Raw genomic sequence first — 23,615 nt, 5'->3', positions numbered from 1 at the left:
AACCTATAGTTTCATGAGTTGAACTAGAATTGCACTACGGCCGAGATGAGAGTCATCTTGCCATAGAAGGTATAAAGGAGTAATGGGTGGATCATACTCGCTTAAGATAAGCATGTATGATGACAACACAAAGAGTATTATACTTTCAGATTTGTGGTGCTAAAAATATACAACTTAGATAGTGGAGTATCACTATCCAACATACTCTCCAATGGGTACACGACATACTCCTCTCAAGTTGAGAATATACCAAGATCATGACATTGATACCTCTAAATTACAAAAGTGGTGGGTGTGGTGTAAGTTACTATCTTGAGAGGGAAGATGCTCACGTTGAGCATACAAGATGTCAACACCCGGATTTTTAAGTCCGGATGCCTATTATGTCATACATCGCAATCCCAGGAAATTGTTGTTGCGAGGCATAATAGTTAAGTATCACAGTCATTATTCATTACAAACCATAATGTCTTACAAATTGGAATCACATGATCCATATTACACGAATAGTTGATCTAATGATCAACGAACAAACACAAGTTCATAGCGGAAGCGTAAGATACAAGGACTCTCTAGTCCACAGGCCAACGCTTGACGTTAGAAGCTCCTAGTTGTGGTAGACGTCTTGCTGATCGTCATCCTCGTACTGCTGCTCGGCTTCATATTCTGGCCATTTGAATAGCCAGGGACAAAGCCATGAGTACTTTAAGTACTCGCAATCTAATACTAAAGTAAGTACTAACATTACTATTGAGAGTGTTCTAAGCTCTAAGTTTATTTGCATAAAGCCAATTTTAGTTGATAAACCTTTTCGTAAACAACTCCTCATGTGCTAACTAACTCAAGTGGGAACATTAGTGTCATTCCCACAACTCTGTTGTGATGCAAAATTCAAGTCACCGTTCAAGTTCAAGTTCAAAAACACCAGTCACATAGATATAAATTCTGATGACGGAAACAGAATGGCCTTTCCAAATTGTCCATATCCGCGGACGCGGCTATTCGAATAGTTCTACACTCTGCAGAGGTTGCACACTTGTGCCACAACATTTGATTTCATCCGTCAGGGATAAAACCCTGAATAATCGTAACTCAGTACGCGGATCATCAACCGTTAACCTTTCACTTACACACCCTAGTTGAGGCACCTCTCCCCATGAGCTTGGCCTCCCGGTGAAAACCAACTGTTAACCCGGGAACTGCACAGGGCTTGGCCGTACAATTCACCTCAATTCACATCATTTCTCAACAATGGAGGCAGCCTCAAGCGTAACCCCTATGACGTGTGTTCAGAGGGAACCCATACTAAGACACATAAATTTCCAGCTAAGCCTTACCCATAATCAGGTGTTGTGGGGGTACTTAATATTGGTAAGGTATCGCATCCAACTCAATCATCAGTTTTACTCATTTTCCCCAAGTCAAGTTCATGTCATATTCACCTCCAAAATCTTTCAATGGAAATGATTCATCATTCCAAGGTTTTCAACATCATTATTTCATAAACACATGTTCCCATCTAGAGTAGTCATTTTAGGTTTTGCACTAGCATCTAGGTATGAGGGGTGCTAAATACTTTGCTTTGCTTCTAGGCTAACTTTGATACTCTTGTACTAACCCAATTCTATCCAAGTGAATCATAAATCAAAAAGTACTTTGATAAAACAAAAGTAAATAAAACTTGTAAAGTAAAACTGGGAAATAGGATTATAAACATTAAGTAAATGGGTAATGCCTTGCTCATGGCGAGCTTTGCACTTTGCAAGAGTATTATCTTGCCTTGGTTGGGGAATTTGTCAAAGTGGTCTTCTTCTCCTTGGAAGTAGACCTCCTCCTCCTCCTGGTACTCCTCGGTACTAGCGTCTAAAATACGAATACGGGGTACACAATCATCATACCAAACTAATTTACTAAACTAGGCACACTCATGAGCTACACACTTTAAACTAGCATCATACATTAATATTGAGTTGGTGGGTGTGTTCTTCTTATCATTTAAGAAAAATAATTTCCTCTCATACTAATCTTAAATGTTACTTTGAATTATTTAGAGAAATAATTTCCTCTCATTATCTTATTAAGATTTAATTTCTCTTATGCATAATATGTGACCTAGGTTGACCCAAGTCAACCTATTCACACTTATCATTTTGAGAAAATGATTTAAATGAGGTGAGCACCTCATACAATTTAATTCTAGCATAGCAAAGATTTAATATCACCAACAATTTTCTATAAGACCTAAATGACCAGAGTCTCTACTTCATTGGCAATTGGTGGTGACAAGATTTAAATGAGAGAAACTCTCTCATAAGATTTCTTAATAGTTTTGGACAATATCTTTCACTAGAAATAGCCATAAAGTCCTTTAATTCAACTAGGCTATGATCATTCAAAGTAAGCATGGCATATTTTTGTAGAAACAATTAGTATAAGTGAAATGTGAATTATTGGAGGTGGAATTAACTAAAAAGCATTTATGGTTGATTTTTAAGAATTATTATAAGGCAGAAAAGTCCCTGCCTTGTTTATTTTGTCACTTTATTTCTACAATAGATCTAGGGTTCTAACCAGTGGCATTGTGTAGATAATTTCCTAAGGTTTCCAAAAATATCAAGTTTGTAAAATTTGGCCGAGTAGATTTGTCCCTATTGAAATTTAAACTTGGCATCAGATTGCATATATCATCTATTCTGGAAAATTTGAATTCAAACTAGTGGGCTCGCGCGGGAAACTAGCTGGGCTGCAGAGAGAAAAAGGATTTGGGCCGGCCCACTTCGCGTCCAGCGCGAGCAGGCCGTCTGACTGCAGGTCCCACGCGTCAGTGGGTCATAACGATCGAAGCGGTACGCGCATGTCTGCGCCGTAGGATTAGGCGAGGATCGGACGGACGACGAGCGTCGTCGTCTCCGACGAGAGATGGCTACTGGCGCGGCGACGGTGGGGGGTCGGAGGCTCACCGGCGGCGCGGCGATGGTCAGAGAGGGGTTGCAGAGAGGTTGTCGACGATGGTGAAGCAGATGGAAGCAGCGGCGTCTCCAACGGCGGCCTGGATCGACGGCGCCCTTCTCAGCACCTCCGCGGGCACCGAGCTTCAAATTCCGGTGAGGCAGCGGCGAATGTGGAGAAGGGAGAGGCTAGGGAGGCTCAGTGGTGAGTGGGAAGACTGATGGTGTGGCGAAATTGAAGAAGGGAGAGCTCCTTTTATAGCGGCGAGGCAGTGCCGCGGGTCTGGGGTGAGGTCATCCATGGCGTCGGCTCTACAGCGGCGTAGGGGCACTGGTGATGATGCACGCGGGCAGGCGACGTCCTGGCGATGACGCAGCGCTTGATTGCGGGGAAAAAGATGCACTGACGCGCTCGTGAGCTTGACGGGAGCTTGCAGGTTAGTGGCGGTTCTCGTCGACGGTGACGATGGCCACAGCTCTCCCGCGGTCCAACGGTCGTGTCTGGGCGTCTCCTGGTGTCCTGGCGCAGCGACTGACAAGCGGCGGAGGCAAGTGGTGGCGTGGTGCGTCGGGGCGACGTCAGTCCTGGAGTGCCCATGGCGTTCGTCGTGCGCGCTCTGGCGTGCGCGTGCGCGTCACTGGCACGTCTGGGCGCGTCTCGTTCCGGTCAATGCGGTGCACGATTTCGTCGAGTCTGGTGTCTGGCCTGATCAGGAGAGTGAGAGGGAGCTAGAAGACATGGTGGTGCAGTGGTGAGGTGACCAGAGAGAGGAGTGGCATGGTGAGCTCATGCCATGCCACGGCATGGTCTTGCCACGGTCATGGTGACCAAGTGGAGGGGCTGCAGGTGCTGGCACTGGTGCTGAGGGGTGAGGTGAGGCTCCAGAGGAGCAGAGATGGCCAGAGTTGGACCAAGTCCAAGGTGAAAATTAGTATGGGCTCCAAATTTGATCCTGCCTGCAAGGTGTTTGTTGTAATGCCCGCAAGAAAAAGATTTTTGAAATTTGAAAAGATTTTTGGTGGAGTGTAAACATATAATTAGAGAAGTAGAATGGAGGTGGTGGTGGTCAAAATGGTGTTGAGATGCAAAATCACATTTGGCACATGATCTTACATATGTTTCAAAGTCCTGACTTTGCTTGCTTGCCATTTGAATTTGAGACAGAGTTAGAGGTGGGTTCCTTGAGCAAAGTTGTAGTCCTTGATGAGATCTTGGAAGAGGTGCAAAGAGTTGGCCAAGTGTAGAAAGAGAAAGTTGAAAACCAGGGGCTCAAAGTGGGTATCATGCTGAAATTGTCACATATGACCATAATCACATGTGAGCTCAATTTTGATTCAAATTTGATTTGAATTGAGTTTGATTGATTTCAAAAGTGTTAATAAGTGTTTAGTATCCATTTACAACTAATGGTGCAAACCAAAATGGCCTAGATCAAAGATTTGTAAAAATGGCATAGGCCATATGTGGGTGTGAAGTTGATTTTTAGAATTTCTTTTCTATTTTATTTTTATTTGACTTTGGATGATCAAGTGATCATTGCTAGGGTTTTAGAATGAGAGTAACACATAAACAAGCATCATGGCAAAAGCACACTCAAATAAATTAATAAGGTGAGCTAAATGCATAGTCCTATATGATGAGAAAAAGTTTTAGTTGGCTCTGAATTTTGGATTCTTGAATTCTCTCTCTTGTTCCTTTTATTGAAACTTGGGATGTTACACAAGATGACCAAGTGGAATAGCACGGCCATAATACCATGTATCCCATAATCACAAAGACAATAGTGGAGTGTCCCCACTAGGGAGTACCCCACTTGCAATCACACATAGATGACATAAATAGAGAGAATAACACACAAAGAAATAAGGTGCTTTGGACATCAACAAATGACATCCAACTAGACACCAAGTCAGAGATCAAAAGATGGCTTGCCTTGGCTTATTTGTCCCTGCACTTCTTCAACTCCATCAATATAAGAATCCCAACAACATAAATAAAATCCTCGTCCGATTCCACCTCTTCTTCTTCTCCGGAATTGTTCGCATCTATCGCCGGAAAATATAAAAGGAACACAATCAATCATATTGCACCAACAAAACAAACATACAACAACCATAATTTAACCATTAAATAAAGAGCTACCATACAAAGGACTTATAGGTACCACAAACAACTTAAAGAGAACCCATTTTATTTACCTAGTAAAGGTATGAGAGTATCACAACATAGCAATTGCCTCTCTCGGTTATCACCATGGTATAAACCAAATATCCCCTGGTAGATAACATCATAAAGAGGACAAGTGCATTAGTTTGGCATCAAAAACATTCACATTATATTTTTAAACATTTTTGGAAAAGCAGAAATCAGTTTTCCTAATTTAGTTTGCTCACATAACACTACATCCAAAATAGGAAGCAAACCATATACCACATCATTTGAAAACTTAAGCAAAATAAAAGAGTTAATGTTAGGTTGCAGAGGTTTTGTTTTGCAAGCATGAAACAAAGGTTGCCCACCTCTACTAAAAAGAGTTGGTCAAGGGTTTTAAATAAACCGAAAAGTTTTGCTTCAACAATGCATGTCACACATAAACATTACTAACAGCAACAAATATGTATGAACAGAGACTAATAATATTTTTCCTAGATAGCCAGTACTAATACAAGACTAACCCAATTGGAATCACCCAAAAATATTTAACCTACAATTTTAGGAATTTCTTTGAATCTGACTGTACAGAAAACAAGATCTGTAAGCCATAAATCGTAGAACAATCCTAAAAATATGAGGCCACTGGCATTTGAAAGATATATAAACAGAGATTCACATACAATTGGATTTGGGTTAAAATTGTTTTGAAACTCTCACAAATGGATTTACAAGTTTACTGCATGTTTTCACCATTTGCTTTAACTATGGAGTTGCAGAACAGATAAATGTTTGAAACTTGTTTGAGATGATTAAGAAAACATTCAGTAATCCTACCGAACTGGAATCACTCAATTAGGTTCAAAAATGGATTTTTGATGATTTAAAAGCTTACAGCCATGTCTGCAGAACACACAGAACAAGTTTAATTCACCAAAAATCATACACAAATCAAAAAAATATGAGGTCTGCGGCATCTGAAAGATATTTAACAGGTGGTTCTTACCCAGTTGGTTTCATTCAAAAATTCGTCTCCAAGCTCCTGGGTTAATTCGACAAAGTCATATCTGACCAGATATTGATCTGTGAACCATTTCAATTTCAAGAGGTCATTTGAGGTGAAACCAACTCCAAAATGAAGGTACTGAAGCGTGCTTTCACCCACAGTTGAGTTTGCTCAAAAAGGTTTGGTAAAACTGGATAAATCTAACAAACAGTGTTTCTGCATGTTTACAGAACTTTATTTACCATGCAAAATCGGTAACTAATTTGAGGATGAGACCAATGCCAAGTTGTAGATCTTTTCAATACCTATCTGTGGAACATTGAATCACTCGATTTGGATCTGCACACGAGATTTGGCGGATTTTACAAAATCGTACCAGAATCTGAAACAGCAAGATAGGAGAAATTACAGCAAGTTTTTGGACGAACTTTGGTCAAGAGCTTCAGATCTGAGGATTGCTCCACCTTCTCCATGCTTGGACCAACATGCACCTGCATCAAGATCCAATCTTGTGAGAGGAGAAAGGACAAATAGGGCTGGATTCATCAAAGATTAGGGGAGAAGAGAGTGAGAGGGAAGCTCTCATGGTGAGGGGAAGTTTGAGGGAGGGGGAGAGCTTCATCTTGGTGGCTTCCCATGGCCATGGCCGGCCATAGAGCTTGGGAGGAGCAGAAGCTCGTGGGGAGGTGGAGGAGAAGAGTGTGAGGGAGTGGAGAGTGAAGGAAATGAAGCCAAAGGGGAGGTGGTGGCCGGCTAGGGCCAATTTATAGAGGGAGAGGGGTGGCTGCCTCCTTTTTTCATTGGCCAAGGGAGGTGGCTGCCCATTTAATTGTTGGGGTAGTTGGGAGGCAAGGCTTGTGGAGGAAGGAAAAGAAGAGGAAGGGCTGGCCGAAATCTTTCCATGGCCGGCTCCTTCATGTGCCACTCAAAAATGAACAAAGAGAGGGATGCACACATCCATTTGAATAGATCAAGGCATGATGTTGAGGAGGTAATGTCAATGAGTGATTTTTGATGATGATAAGATTAGGAGTAAATAAATAAAGATAGAAAGGAGTGTGAGGGTGGCATGTGCCATGTGCCATGATAAAAATCTCCACCACTTTGGTTGAGACCAACTTATGAAGAAGATAATTCCCAAGGTAGAGTTAATGAATAGAAGTTTTCATTTGAATTCAAAATTGAAAAGATTGGGATTGACCACATGCAACAATGCATGAGCATGTCAAGGTAGATGGGATGGTGAGTTAAGTATTCCAATACTCACAGGGATGAATATTTTGACCTAAGTCACCAATTCATGAGGTTAAGGTGGTGATGAAAAAGAATAGAGAGTTGAGATGGGTATGATGAAATATATAAGTTGTTCTACAAATAAGAGGTCAATTGGGAGTGGGTTGAAAGTACCAAATGATCATCTACATGATCAAGAATTGGAGGATGAGGGGATACAATGTGGTAGATCAGAGAGATACACAAGATGTACAAGAGTTGTCATTTGCAATAGAACTTATTTGAAAAGTATTTGAAACACCTCAATTGTCTAGGGACAATTGGGAATGAATTCAAGTGGAATGGAATTTGAAAATGTTGAGAGAACTAGTGGAACATAGGAGTTCAAAATATTCTACTTACTCTCTCAACTATAGTAGAGTTTTTCCCAAAAAAAAATAAACAAGAGAAAACAAGAATTGGCACAAGTACCAAGAACAAGCCTTTTTGTTAAAGGAAAGAAAAATAGAAAGTAATGTTTTAGAAATCAGTACTTGGTAGAAATAGGATGAAAAACAAAACCCTTTTCAGTTCTTCAGTTTGTTTGAAGAGTTTTCTTGAAAAGATTTAATAAAACTAGAAGTAGTTTGGTGATCCAAACTAGGGAAGGAAAATCAATAGGATTTTTGAGAGAGAAAACTAACTTAGGGAGAAGTGTTCTCAAGAGTAGATGATGGCTACAAAATGTACCCACCATTCCCACTCTTGGTTTTGTGAAGATTAAACTTGAATAAAGACAAGAGGTAAAATTGAAGGAAGTGATCTAGAGTTGAATCATTGAATAGGATACAAGATCAAGTTGAATATATGAGCTGCAAGGATTGACTGAGACATGCAAGACGTGGAGGTTGAAGAGGGTGTTGCATAGATGAGATCCATGTATTGAGGCTACCAATAACAATTGTGGTTGCTTAGAAATTAACTGCCAAAGTCTGGACATTTTAAGCCTGTCAACACAGATGGTCGACATGGCCTCAAAACCAACAAGGATGAGTGGGTATAAGAGAGGGATGTAGCTAGGGGTAGATGATCCCAAGTTTTGAATTAAGGACGATTGAGCTATCTTGTATCACAAGGAGAAAAACCAAGATGGCATACTCATGTTGCTATCAGAAGCAAAGTTTGATGTAGTAAAAAGGAAAACAACTTTTCCTAGGACACACATGTGTTTTATTAGGTGAGTTGTTTGTTTTACCACTAGAGGTGTTGTTCTAAGAGGTGGCTCAAGACAAAACTCAACAAGAAATCAAGACAATACATCTACCAACAGATCAAGGCAATTCATCATAACGAACAGATCAAGGCAATTCATCTAACTTAGTCTAAAGAAAAAGTTTTTGTTCCCCCTAATTTTTGCAATAAGGTTAATTAAACAAGTTTGCAAAAGTGGGGCGTTACAGATCCTTCCACCCTTAAAATAATCTCGTCCCGAGATTACTGAGCACAGAACTAGAGGGGTTGTAAAGCTTAACGAAAGTTAGACTCCATCCTTCTGTAGATGCACCATTGTAGAGAAGGTCGTTGCTTCGTCTTCTAGCAGACATGATGGATTCATGCCGATGGCGAGCTTCATGAAGAGGTTGACTACTCCCTGCAGATGTTGGATCTGTAGCTTCTTCACGACCCTAACAGAGTCCACGACTTCTGAAAGGTTAGTGCACTCCAACGGTGCCTTACAGGGTTGAAAACTTTTTAGTGTTAGCTTAAATTTAGTGGAAGACGAAGTCTTCCACCCTTAAAATTGTTCATCGGGGAGGGGGCTTTAAAAATTGTAAGCTTCGGCCACGGGTCTTGTCGAGCGCTTCTTGGAGAAGTCATTGATCTCCTGTCTTGAGTTGAAAACATCTTCAGAGGGCGTTGTGTAGTCCAAGGCGTCAAGAGTGGTTAGTGCAATCCCAAGTTTTCAACGGTGTTTTATAAAGGTAGAAAATTTTAGGGTTAGCTCCACATTTTAGTGGAAGGCGAAGCCTTCCACCCTTAAGATTTTTCGTCGGGCTTTCGGAAAAACTCAGAGGGTCTGCCTTGCGGTCCTGTCGGGCTTCAGAAGAAGTCGTCGATCTTCCGTATTCAGCTGTAGAATCTTCGGGGCGACGTGCATACCACATCTTCAAGAGGCACTCACGTGTTAACTAAACCATATGGGATGCGCGGTGAGTTAGTAAGTCGACGAAATGCCAGGTTGGTATCCATATGAAGCAGCAACTGGGGTCGTCGAAGACAATCTTGATCTTGAGGGTCGGTGCTGACTTATACTAGTTGGTGAGCGGGTAAGTTGCACCTAGCCTTGAGTTCTTGAGGTATCTTCAGGAGCTTCACTTGAGGAGGACCAGATGAACCATGTGATGTAGCTTGGCTTTGACGCTATTGTTCGCTCAGTTTGTTAGACGGTGTGTTAGAGGGTAGTTTTGAAAATATATCCTCGCGGTTAGCGCGATTAATATACCAAGGTTAGACCAAGTTAGTAAGTCTTCTTGCCGAGGTGCAGTCACTCTTGAAGGTAGGGGCTTCTGCTTCGTTGGCGTGGTAGAGTCGCACCAGCTGATCTTGAAAGTAGTCGGCATAGATAGGGGTCTGGGTTAGTTTTTCTGATGATTGAAAAAACAACTGCTAACGGGTTTATAGTTAGAGTCTTTCGTTAATCTACCCAACTAACTAGCAGTTAGCAATACACCGGCGAGGCAAACTTTAATCCTATCATTGCATGTGACACCCATACAATCATAACCAAAGACAAAATACCACTAACAGAGGCTACTGGTATTTTTCCTAGATGCACAGTAACAAAACAAGATCAACACAATTGGAATCATTCAAAAATATTTATTTTTCAATTTTTGAGACTCAAAATACTAACCAGAATCAGTGATCAAGTTTTATTTATTAAAAATCGCACAAAAATCCTAAAAATACAAGGTCAGTGGCATCGGAAAGATAATTTCATACTGGTTCTAGTGCAATTGGAATCACATCAATCGGAGCTACTAAACTATTTTTATTAGCAAAACAGTACACTGGCAGATTTCCATTTTTAATTTCTGTTTTACAAATTTAAAGCAATTAAAAAGGGAGGGAATGTCTAATTAGCAAGACATACATGCACACAGCAAACAGATTCAAACACTCAAGGCAGCAAACTAGGAAACTACAAGCAATCATCAAACCAGACATGGTACTCTTAAGTACCCAGAAATTCCTAATGCGCGGGGGTAGCTCAATCAAAGCGATTGAGTTTGTCCTATCCATCCTATAGGTTTGGGGGCTGGTCACATATGTTGATGTCTTCACATTGTCGGCATTAGCTTCAACTTGGATTCTTGTCGCAGTTGGTGGTGAAGGAGGCCGGGTGTTGAGTCGTTGATGTTGAGGCAGAGGAGAAAACTGTGTAGAACTTCTAGTCTCGACATCCCGGAAACATGAGATTTTCGAAGAGGTAGCTGTTGAGGTGCTCCCGAAGTCGATATCTTCTCGTGGCTGGCCTAAAAATTACTAGTCAAGAAACTGAGGACTTGATCCCTGACGACTGCAAAAATTGCAAGTCCACGGAGGAACAAGGTCAGCTCCTTGACAGCCTTTGGTGATAACCGAAGACATGATCCTACTATCTCTTTTATTTGCACACTAAGTCGGCCTCCAATCTTCAATAGTTGTTGTTGGAGATACGTGAGACTTCATAAAAGGTTGATCCATCTTCGACTTCGAGTCTCCGGGTCTGAGTCGGGGACATCGTCCAATATGTAGGTTTGAATTGGGTGAGACAATAGAGTAAGAATTTTCAAACCTTTTTATAAAGCGGAGGGATAAGAATTTAAAAGTTTTGAAGAAATAAGGGGAGTAGAAGCTATGCTTCCGGTTAAAGAAAAAATTTGTTTCGTAAATAGTTTTGCCCAAGTACTTGTTTCCTAACTAACGTCCATGCTAACTAAGGTCTCCTACAGTCAGGATAGCTCTGATACCAGCTCTGTGGGGACCCTGGACTAGCTGCCCGAAATTCCCTGTTATGTATACAGTTCACGATCCCATGATCAGTGCGCCGTCAACACATAACCGAACTGATATCAAATTACACCATCCATTACAAAGCGGAATAAGAAAATTACAACATGGTCACATGACCAATACTTACATAATGGCCTCGAAGGGCTTAACTAAACATCAGAGTAGCAACAACACTTCAGCAGCGCAGTACCCAAGTCATCTGCCATAACCCTACAGGCAACTGACTGGGAAGACGTTTCTAGCTCGCATAGACGTCGCCAACTCCTTCTTCATCCGTCGTGTTCCTCCAAGTCGGGCCAAGTAAATAGCCAGGGACAAAGCCGTGAGTACATTGGAATTGTACTCGCAAACCATCAAGAAAGGTGCTAACAAAGCTAACTAAAAGAGACAAGAGAGGAAGAATAGTTTCTCTTGTGGATATAGCATGTGAAAGAGAATCAGTTTCTCTTGTGGATATAGCATGTGAAAGAGAATCAGTTTCTCTTGTGGATATAGCATGTGAAAGAGAATCAGTTTCTCTTGTGGATATAGCATGCCGGCATCTCAAGTGATGCAGACACTAAGGTGTTTCCAGGATAACTAGCTAACCATCTAGGAGGAAAGGTAGCATGCCACCATCTCAATTGATGGGGACGCTTAGGAAGTTCTATGACATATCTATACCTTTATTGAGGATGAGGTAGCATAAGTCCATCTCAGTTGATGGGAATGCTAGAGAACTACTGTGACATACCTATATATTTATTAAAGAAGATACTTCAAAGGATACCTATGACATCTCTATATCTTTGTTAAAGAAGAGTTCCTCTTCAAGAAACATTTAGGAAAGAGTTCCCCACTTAGCCTCCATTTTTGCACGACCATCTCCATATGGTCAACACACGCCCTTTTTCCGTACCCTTCCGGTACATCCAACACAACACTTTCTTTGAAAAGCATTTATCAAAACAAAACTCAAGCCCCGGTAAAGGTAGAACTTTGCAACCCGTCCATGACCGCGGACGCGGCTATTCGAATAGATTTGACTCTGCAGAGTTTGCACACTTTCCCCACAACTATCCGGATACCTATCGTGTGGGCATCATCCCTGCATAACAACATATGCCACGACGGATACCCGGACATAACCTTTCGCCCATCTCCACTGGCACGAGTCCTTCCCTGTGGGCTTACCCCTTCCCGGCACCCCGGCAGCATACCTCCTTTTGAGCGTATCTCCGGCGCCATGACAGAAGACCCTCAGTAATCATCCGGCTATAGACAACTACAGTGTATTGCCTCCTCAAGAGCGCAACCCGACGTCGGAGGTCGTCATGACCCTCCCTAGAAAGTTGTGAAGGGTGCTCCTGCCAGCTTCAACAAACTACGGGCTAAGCCCCGTCCCACACCAGGGTAGAGTGGTTGCGTGATAAAAGTTGGGCTGGTGTACACTTATACGCAGTGCTCCTTTTTAAAACCATTTTTCCCACAACACCTTGGTTGTTCAACAAACAGCCATACACCACTTTCCCAAACATCCTTATCAAGATCCTTTGCTTTCTTAAACCACACTTGGGTTAACTCACCGAAGGTTTTCATAAAACATTTACAACAAGGTAAGCCTTGAGGGGTTCCCAACCTATAGTTTCATGAGTTGAACTAGAATTGCACTACGGCCGAGATGAGAGTCATCTTGCCATAGAAGGTATAAAGGAGTAATGGGTGGATCATACTCGCTTAAGATAAGCATGTATGATGACAACACAAAGAGGATTATACTTTCAGATTTGTGGTGCTAAAAATATACAACTTAGATAGTGGAGTATCACTATCCAACATACTCTCCAATGGGTACACGGCATACTCCTCTCAAGTTGAGAATATACCAAGATCATGACATTGATACCTCTAAATTACAAAAGTGGTGGGTGTGGTGTAAGTTACTATCTTGAGAGGGAAGATGCTCAAGTTGAGCATACAAGATGACCAAGTGGAATAGCACGGCCATAATACCATGTATCCCATAATCACAAAGACAATAGGGGAGTGTCACCACTAGGGAGTACCCCACTTGCAATCACACATAGATGACATAAATAGAGAGAATAACACACATAGAAATAAGGTGCTTTGGACATCAACAAATGACATCCAACTAGACACCAAGTCAGAGATCAAAAGATGGCTTGCCTTGGCTTATTTGTCCCTGCACTTCTTCAACTCCATCAATATAAGAATCCCAACAACATAAATAAAATCCTCGTCCGATTCCACCTCTTCTTCTTCTCCGGAATTGTTCGCATCTATCGCCGGAAAATATAAAAGGAACACAATCAATCATATTGCACCAACAAAACAAACATACAACAACCATAATTTAACCATTCAATAAAGAGCTACCATACAAAGGACTTATAGGTACCACAAACAACTTAAAGAGAACCCATTTTATTTACCTAGTAAAGGTATGAGAGTATCACAACATAGCAATTGCCTCTCTCGGTTACCACCATGGTATAAACCAAATATCCCCTGGTAGATAACATCATAAAGAGGACAAGTGCATTAGTTTGGCATCAAAAACATTCACATTATATTTTCAAACATTTTTGGAAAAGCAGAAATCAGTTTTCCTAATTTAGTTTGCTCACATAACACTACATCCAAAATAGGAAGCAAACCATATACCACATCATTTGAAAACTTAAGCCAAACAAAAGAGTTAATGTTAGGTTGCAGAGGTTTTGTTTTGCAAGCATGAAACAAAGGTTGCCCATCTCTACTAAAAAGAGTTGGTCAAGGGTTTTAAATAAACCGAAAAGTTTTGATTCAACAATGCATGTCACACATAAAAATTACTAACAGCAACAAATATGTATGAACAGAGACTAATAATATTTTTTCTAGATAGCCAGTACTAATACAAGATAAAGGTTTGAAACTTGTTTGAGATGATTAATAAAACATTCACTAATCCTACCGAATTGGAATCACTCAATTAGGTTCAAAAATGGATTTTTGATGATTTAAAAGCTAACAGCCATGTCTGCAGAACACACAGAACAAGTTTAATTCACCAAAAATCATACACAAATCAAAAAATGTGAGGTCTACGGCATCTGAAAGATATTTAACAGGTGGTTCGTACCCAGTTGGTTCCATTCAAAAATTCGTCTCCAAGCTCCTGGGTTAATTCGACAAAGTCAGATCTGACCAGATATTGATCTGTGAACCATTTCAATTTCAGGAGGTCATTTGAGGTGAAACCAACGCCAAAATGAAGGTACTGGAGCGTGCTTGCACCCACAGTTGAGTTTGCTCAAAAAGGTTTGATAAAACTGGATAAATCTAACAAACAGTGATTCTGCATGTTTAAAGAACTTTATTTACCATGCAAAATCCGTAACTAATTTGAGGATGAGACCAACGCCAAGTTGTAGATCTTTTCAATACCTATATGTGGAACTTTGAATCACTCGATTTGGATCTGCACACGAGATTTGGCGGATTTTACAAGATCGTACCAGAATCTGAAACAGCAAGATAGCAGAAATTATAGCAAGTTTTTGGACGAACTTTGGTCAAGAGCTTCAGATCTGAGGATTGCTCAACCTTCTCCATGCTTGGACCAACATGCACCTGCATCAAGATCCAATCTTGTGAGAGGAGAAAGGAGAAATAGGGCTGGATTCATCAAAGATTAGGGGAGAAGAGAGTGAGAGGGAAGCTCTCATGGTGAGGGGAAGTTTGAGGGAGGGGGAGAGCTTCATCTTGGTGGCTTCCCATGGCCATGGCCAGCCATAGTGCTTGGGAGGAGCAGAAGCTCGTGGGGAGGTGGAGGAGAAGAGTGTGAGGGAGTGGAGAGTGAAGGAAATGAAGCCAAAGGGGAGGTGGTGGCCGGCTAGGGCCAATTTATTGAGGGAGAGGGGTGGCTGCCTCCTTTTTTCATTGGCCAACGGAGGTGGCTGCCCATTTAATTGTTGGGGTAGTTGGGAGGCAAGGCTTGTGGAGGAAGGAACAGAAGAGGAAGGGCTGGCCGAAATCTTGCCATGGCCGGCTCCTTCATGTGCCACTCAAAAATGAACAAAGAGAGGGATGCACACATCCATGTGAATAGATCAAGGCATGATGTTGAGGAGGTAATGTCAATGAGTGATTTTTGATGATGATAAGATTAGGAGTAAATACATAAAGATAGAAAGGAGTGTGAGGGTGGCATGTGCCATGTGCCATGATAAAAATCTCCACCACTTTGGTTGAGACCAACTTATGAAGAAGATAATTCCCAAGGTAGAGTTAATGAATAGAAGTTTTCATTTGAATTCAAAATTGAAAAGATTGGGATTGACCACATGCAACAATGCATGAGCATGTCAAGGTAGATGGGATGGTGAGTTAAGTATTCCAATACTCACAGGGATGAATATTTTGACCTAAGTCACCAATTCATGAGGTTAAGGTGGTGATGAAAAAGAATAGAGAGTTGAGATGGGTATGATGAAATATATAAGTTGTTCTACAAATAAGAGGTCAATTGGGAGTGGGTTGAAAGTACCAAATGATCATCTACATGATCAAGAATTGGAGGATGAGGGGATACAATGTGGTAGATCAGAGAGATACACAAGATGTACAAGAGTTGTCATTTGAAATAGAACTTATTTGAAAAGTATTTGAAACACCTCAATTGTCTAGGGACAATTGGGAATGAATTCAAGTGGAATGGAATTTGAAAATGTTGAGAGAACTAGTGGAACATAGGAGTTCAAAATATTCTACTTACTCTCTCAACTATAGTAGAGTTTTTCCCAAAAAAAAATAAACAAGAGAAAACAAGAATTGGCACAAGTACCAAGAACAAGCCTTTTTGTTAAAGGAAAGAAAAATAGAAAGTAATGTTTTAGAAATCAGTACTTGGTAGAAATAGGATGAAAAACAAAACCCTTTTCAGTTCTTCAGTTTGTTTGAAGAGTTTTCTTGAAAAGATTTAATAAAACTAGAAGTAGTTTGGTGATCCAAACTAGGGAAGGAAAATCAATAGGATTTTTGAGAGAGAAAACTAACTTAGGGAGAAGTGTTCTCAAGAGTAGATGATGGCTACAAAATGTACCCACCATTCCCACTCTTGGTTTTGTGAAGATTAAACTTGAATAAAGACAAGAGGTAAAATTGAAGGAAGTGATCTAGAGTTGAATCATTGAATAGGATACAAGATCAAGTTGAATATATGAGCTGCAAGGATTGACTGAGACATGCAAGACGTGGAGGTTGAAGAGGGTGTTGCATAGATGAGATCCATGTATTGAGGCTACCAATAACAGTTGTGGTTGCTTAGAAATTAACTGCCAAAGTCTGGACATTTTAAGCCTGTCAACACAGATGGTCGACATGGCCTCAAAACCAACAAGGATGAGTGGGTATAAGAGAGGGATGTAGCTAGGGGTAGATGATCCCAAGTTTTGAATTAAGGACGATTGAGCTATCTTGTATCACAAGGAGAAAAACCAAGATGGCATACTCATGTTGCTATCAGAAGCAAAGTTTGATGTAGTAAAAAGGAAAACAACTTTTCCTAGGACACACATGTGTTTTATTAGGTGAGTTGTTTGTTTTACCACTAGAGGTGTTGTTCTAAGAGGTGGCTCAAGACAAAGCTCAACAAGAAATCAAGACAATACATCTACAAACAGATCAAGGCAATTCATCATAATGAACAGATCAAGGCAATTCATCTAAATTAGTCTAAAGAAAAAGTTTTTGTTCCCCCTAATTTTTGCAATAAGGTTAATTAAACAAGTTTGCAAAAGTGGGGCGTTACACCTATTCTCCCCCTCCTCGCGCCGCCATCTCCTCTCTTCTCCTTTTTCTTCCAAACCAACGAACAGCTCTGGCACCATCCTCCTCACCATGGCGCCGCCGCTGCAGATCGCCCCTCGCCGAGATAAAACCACCGGGAGATGCGCCTCTTCCTCCTCTTCAAGCTGGTACAAGGAATCGAGCCGGGAGAGCTCCAATCAACGGCGAATTCGCCGATTCCATCTCCGACCTGCTGCACTCCGATGAGGATTCCAGCCACCACCTTCCTTCCCCGCCATCTCCAGCCACACGTACACGTTCAGGGTGAGATACCCGTCCTCCAGAACCTCTCCTCCAACTCTATCTCCTTCTATGTTGTCATGCCGACGTTGACCATGCCGTTTCCCCGCAGATGCTCGCCGTCGGCCTACCTCCGGTGGTTCCCCGGCGCCAAGGCCACCACCAGCAGACTCCCCTTGAATGCCCGCGTCGAACGCGCCGTCCCGAAGGTCCCGCTTCGCCCTAGGTTTCTCCATAGGTTTTTAGTGCTTGCGCGCTGCCGCTTAACCCCACCATATTGCCTATGACGTTTCTCTTGCGTCCTCTAAGTCCCCTACGTGCCTCAAGTACAAAAGACGACTGGTTGACGAACTCTTATACTTCTTGAAGTCTTATTAAGTACGAACCCGTATTTATTGCTGCTTCTACGGGATATAACCGGGCAGGTATGAAGATATGTACGATGAAGAACGACGCTAGCAAGGTTACCCTTCCGGCTTGGCCTGGGCAGGGTTATGAACGCCACTGGTTATCTTCAGGACTCTTAGTCCAATTTGTATCTTGTCCGTACTCGGATGTATTCGATCTTCTGTATGATTTGGATCTTTGTATTGTATATTTGTGTCTTGACTCGTTATAGTCATTGTTGTAATATGTATGTCTTTTGTGGGCTCTATTGTAATCCTGTTGTAATGTTACCTCTCGTGATTGATTCCACCCGCATCGCGTGCATGCTTCGGCGTGTACGAGGCGCTTGGTGGTGCGTCTCCTAAAATCGATATCGTGCGGATTTCGGCGGATTCGCTGGGATCCTCATGGTACCGGTTTTGGGGCGTCACAATCTACCTTTGTAATAACTCCTTCACAAAGTTACAGGTATGTATTCTTAGTGGTTTAGCATGAATTGGCATATTGTAAAACTCTTTCAAAAAAATTGGCATATAGTAAAGTCTTATTTTTAGTCTTCCTGCTTCTTACATTTGTATCAATTTTCACATGCAGAATGTACCTTGTGACCTTCGTCCAATGATTAACCAGATGTGTCCGCATGAAGGGTCTTTCACTATGCATGGCAATGGCAAATTGATGAACACCTACACGGTCTATGAGGTGTATGTCTACAAGACGCATGCCATCACATATTTGTATGGACATGACTGGAGAAAGTTTTCTTTTGACTACGGGTCTGAAGAAGGGCGATGAGCTGAGGATCGGAAACTCAAAAGGGAAGATATACGTAACTGCTTAAAGAGTTGGAGACACTTCCAAATATATAATATGTAACTTTTCTTATACTCATATCCTTATAATATGTAACTTTTCTTATACTCATATCCTTTGATTACCGCATTCCAAGAAGTTGTTCTAAACCATTCTCTATGTTCTAGCTTGCTGGGTTTAACATGATCAAAGCTGCAGATCCCCTGACGGAACAGGAACAGATGTCACTAAGGGCACCGACACCAGCACCGACAACGGCTTCCCACTCTCCTGCATCAGCACCGGTTCCTGTACCAGCCCGGTTTACTGCATCTACCCAGCAGGCCCCTACATCGGCATCGGTTCCTGTAGAGGCCCCGTATACTATACCTGCCCAGCAGGCTCCTGCATCAGCACCGGTTTCTCTAGAGCCACCGTTTACTACACCTGCCCAGCAGTCTCCTGCATCAGCACCAGCTCGTGTACCATCCCAGGCTCCTGCACCTACCCCAGCCAGATCACCAAGGTCTGAGCTCATGGTTGTAGCCACCCCTGTGGTGACCAAGACGCATCTGAAGGCTATGTTCGTGAGTATATGACAGCAGAACTGCTCTTATCTTGATGTCTTCTCTGATCAAAGTCTCACATGGTTCAGTGCATTAGTGCCATTGACTAATTTTTTGTGGTATCTCTTGCTTTGAATTAGAAATTGCCTAAAAGTATCTCCAAGAATCTCATTGCCGGCCGAAGGGGCAAGATATCCCTCGTCATGAAGAGTGAAGGTCTCGCCGTGGAGGGACGGTACTCCGTCAGTCCCATAGATGGCCGCTTGGTTGTTACTTCCAGGTGGAAGAAGTTCATTGACGGTGCCAAACTTTGCATTGGATCAAAGTTGAAGGTCAAGATCTTTTGATGCCGCTACGACATGCTGGTCATGAAGTCCGTGGTTGTCTAGTTCTGTTGTCCCATGAGCCCTTAGCAAATGCATTTGTAGTTATACTTATATAAGGTTATCTTATCTAAACTGTTAATTAACTGTATGGGTGGTAAAACTGTGGCAAGCTTTTGCTCTTATGATCAGCTATTATGATTACTAATGTTTGTGTTCATCTTGATTTGCATTCCCGTTTTAGAAAAAAAAATCTTAATTTGTATTTGGCTGACGTGTTAGAGAACTATCAGATTGAACCCACAACATGATTCAAATAGATTCATTACACCGAGCCACATGTCTTGACCTTGCTATACACAACATCCATTAATCAGTGCAAGAAGGCTTACCTGAGCTGCCTGAACCACGGCAGATTCGAATCCACCTTAGTTATCTAGAAATACAACCTTTGCAGAAAGAGGATTGCAACTTTCTTGATTTGAAATATCACGCCCTTCTCTGATTCTAAAGAGGATTGGCAAAACTATTTTCGCCAAAAAAAGGGAGTGACAAATATTTCAATTGGGGCCGCGTTTGGCCATTTGGGCCTTCAAACTATCCTGCTGGACGCCATTTGACTCGTACAATTTCAGCCCACTCCAAAATAGGAAAGTTTTATGCTTCACAAAAACAAAAAAATAAGGAGATTCAACATATAAGTTTGTTTATGTAAAAATAAAGATTTAATTAACCATTTGCAATAGCTCAGAGCGAAATACACTGTTTATTGTCTGCAAAATAATCAAGATATCACATGTTTCTTGTACAGGGAGGCTGACATCGGGTACCCATGAGCTAGCAGCGTCATCAATGTTTTAAAGGCGGTAGGGGATCGAAAGAAAAAATAAACCAAAAATCAGTTGGTAAAAAATTCCAAGAAAAGAAACATTTCTCGTTCTGAGAGGATGACATGCGGGACCCATGAGGCAACAACATCCTCAATGTTTCCAAGGCAGCACGAGATCCAAAAAAAGGCAAAATAGCCAGAAATTAGGGATAAAAAATAACTCCAAGAAAGGAAAGGTTTGTTGTTCATAGAGGCTGACATGTGGGACCCATGAGCTAGCAGAGTCGCCAACGTTTCAAAGGCGGGAGGGGATCCAAAGAAAAAGGAAGTAGCCAGAAATTAGGGGTCAAAAATAACTCCAAGAAAGGAAACTTTTATTGTTTATAGAGGATAACATGCGGGACCCATGAGCCAGCAGTGTCCTTAACGCTTCAAAGGCGGCATGAAATCGAAAGAAAAAGGCAAGTGACCAAATATCATGAGCCAAAAATAATCCAAGAAAAGAAACTTTATTGCACATAGAGGATGACATGCGGGTCCCATTTTGCAGCAGCGGTCTCAAAGTTTCAAATGCGGTATGACATTAAAAGAAAAAGGAAGTAGCCAGAAATTAGGGGTAAAAAAACTCCAAGAAAAGAAAGTTGATTGTACATAGAGGATGACATGCGGGTCCCATGAACCAGCAGCTTACTCAACGTTTCCAAGGCGGCACGGGATCAAAAGAAAAAAGGAAATAGCCAAAAAACAGAGAGCGAAAAAAATCCAAGAAAAGAAACTTTTATAGTACATAGAGGATTACATGCGGGTCCCATGAGCCAGCAGGTTCCTCAACGTTTCAAAAGCGACATGAGATCGAAAGAAAAAGGCAAGTGACCAAATATCAGGAGCCAAAAATAATCCAAGAAAAGAAACTTTATTGTACATAGAGGATGACATATGGGTCCCATTTTGAAGCACCGGTCTCAAGGTTTCAAAGGCGGCATGAGATCAGAAGGAAAAGGCAAGTGGCCAAATATCAGGAGCCAAAATTAATCCAAGAAAAGAAACTTTTATTGTACATAGATGATGACATGCGGGTCCCATTTTGCAGCAACGGTGTCAACGTTTCAAACGTGGAACTGGATCGAAAGAAAAAGGCAACTAACCAAATATCAGGTGCCAAAAATAACTCCAAGAAAAGAAGCTTGATTGTACATAGAGGATGACATGTGGGTCCCATTTTGCAGGAGCGGTCTCAATATTTCAAAGGTGGCTCGGAATCGAAAGAAAAAGGCTAGTGACCAAATATCAGGTGCCAAAAATAACTCCAAGAAAAGAAAATTGATTGTACATAGAGTATGACAAGCGGGTCCCATTTTGCAGCAGTGGTCGCAACGTTTCAAATGTGACATGGGATCGAAAGAAAAAGGCAAGTGACCAAATATCAGGTGCCAGAAATAACTCCAAGAAAAGAAACTTGATTGTACATAGAGGATGACATGCGGGTCCCATTTTGCAGCAGCGATATCAATGTTTTAGAGGTGACACGTGATCGAAAGAAAAAGCAATTGATCAAATATTAGGTGCCAAAAATAACTCCAAGAAAAGAAACTCGATTGCACATAGAGGATGACATGCGGGTCCCATTTTGCAACAGCGGTCTCGACGTTTCATAGGCGGCACGGGATCGAAAGAAAAAGGCAAGTGACCAAATATCAGGTACAAAAAATAACTCCAAGAAAAGAAACTCGATTTTATATAGAGTATGATATCAGGTACGGTGACGCCCCATAACCGGTATCCTCAGGATTCCAGCGATTTTGCCGAAATCCGCACGATATCGATTCTGAGACGCCCTCCGACACGACGTGCGCGACAATTCACACACGTGATGCCGGAGGAATTAACACGAGCGGTAACATTACAGCAGATTTACAATAGAGCCCACAAGAAACATATATATTACAACAACGACTCCAATGAGTCAAGATACAAATATAAAATACAAAGATCCAATTCATACAGAAGATCGAATACATCCGAGTACGGACAAGTTACAAATTGGACTAAGAGTCCTGAAGATAACCAGTGGCATCCATAACCCTACCCAGGCCAAGCCGGAAGGGTAACCTTGCTAACGTCGTCATCTTGTACCTGTCGAAGTCGGGCCATCGGTTGCCGACAAAAGGGAGGAAGCAAAAGAGAAAAGACGAGAGTAAGTACCAAGGAACGAACTCTGGCACGTACTTAGCGAGACTAGAAATGGCTATGCTCGCCGGGTGAATATATCACCTGGGGCTATATGGTAGGTTTAGCGGCAGCAAAACTATAACCAATAAAGACACGCTACAATATCCGTCTAATCAAAGAAGATAAGAGAGCGCACAAGATAGCAGATAAAATACTACACAAACATAACCCTGCCGATTACACATATCCCCTTCAACAAAGCGAAGAGACAATGTAAAAGACACTCAACGGTGGACCGGTTTTATTAGGTATCGGATGTAGTAATGCTATATTACTACGCAAGTTATTATCAGATTATTAACAACAAGTATAAGGTGTAAGTTGTTCTATAACCAAGTCATACAATTCCAAGTCGTCCATAACCGCGGACATGGCTTATCGATAAGATTGTAACCCTGCAGGGGTGCCCAAATGTGCCCACACGCACGCTCAACCCACTTGCGACAGGTGGATATCATGACTCACACTCTCCTTCACGACAGCAATGTCCAGGAAGCCACCTAACTAAGTTAACCCGTTTCGGAGCCCGATCGAAACTCCGACGCGGACCTAGCTGTTGCGAGAATGGCTAAGAGGATCAGAGCCCACTAGAGGATGACCTCTTAACAATGCGGACCGCACCTAAGAGCGTGCGAGAGTCAACGGAGTTACAAGGCACTCACGGCTTCCCCAAAAGTATCATCATATCATCTGACCAGAAAGAAACATGCTTGCACGCCCGAGAGAAACAAACAAACATTCAAACTAATTGTGGCCACTGGACAAAGCTGTAGATTCCGGCAGTGGTCGAGGGGAGACCCGGTAAGCATACCCACGTGTGGATAGAACGCTCAGTCTCGGAACAGATAACAAGAACTCGGGTCCTAGGGGACATTAGCGAGTCAAAGTTCTGATGCTTTTGCAAAGGGGCTCACAGATGCCTCTTCTTACAATTTTAGTTGTTAACAATTAAGTAAAGCTTGTGTATCTCCAACAAACTAATATAGCATGTGATATCCTCCCAACAACCCAACATATCCCGATAACAGACCGAGATAAAC

General features: G+C 41.9%; 2 long non-coding RNA genes across 2 annotated transcripts; both read right to left on the bottom strand.

The window, feature by feature from the left end:
* Positions 1-4,860: 4,860 nt before the first annotated feature.
* LOC139833036 (uncharacterized) lies at positions 4,861-6,184 on the bottom strand. Its single transcript, XR_011748043.1, has 3 exons — positions 6,107-6,184; positions 5,148-5,223; positions 4,861-4,994 (listed from the first exon to the last, which is right to left on the bottom strand). It is a non-coding gene; the product is annotated as an uncharacterized lncRNA (long non-coding RNA).
* A 7,243-nt stretch (positions 6,185-13,427) lies between these two features.
* On the bottom strand, positions 13,428-15,217 carry LOC127298064 (uncharacterized). Its single transcript, XR_007849582.2, has 5 exons — positions 14,930-15,217; positions 14,744-14,840; positions 14,502-14,578; positions 13,810-13,885; positions 13,428-13,656 (listed from the first exon to the last, which is right to left on the bottom strand). It is a non-coding gene; the product is annotated as an uncharacterized lncRNA (long non-coding RNA).
* Positions 15,218-23,615: the final 8,398 nt, after the last annotated feature.

This window comes from Lolium perenne, chromosome 7 (genome assembly GCF_019359855.2).
Source record: "Lolium perenne isolate Kyuss_39 chromosome 7, Kyuss_2.0, whole genome shotgun sequence".
Classification (NCBI taxonomy): domain Eukaryota; kingdom Viridiplantae; phylum Streptophyta; class Magnoliopsida; order Poales; family Poaceae; genus Lolium; species Lolium perenne.
The sequence above is the reverse complement of the archived record's forward strand: the minus strand, read 5'-3'. Positions and strand labels throughout refer to the sequence as shown.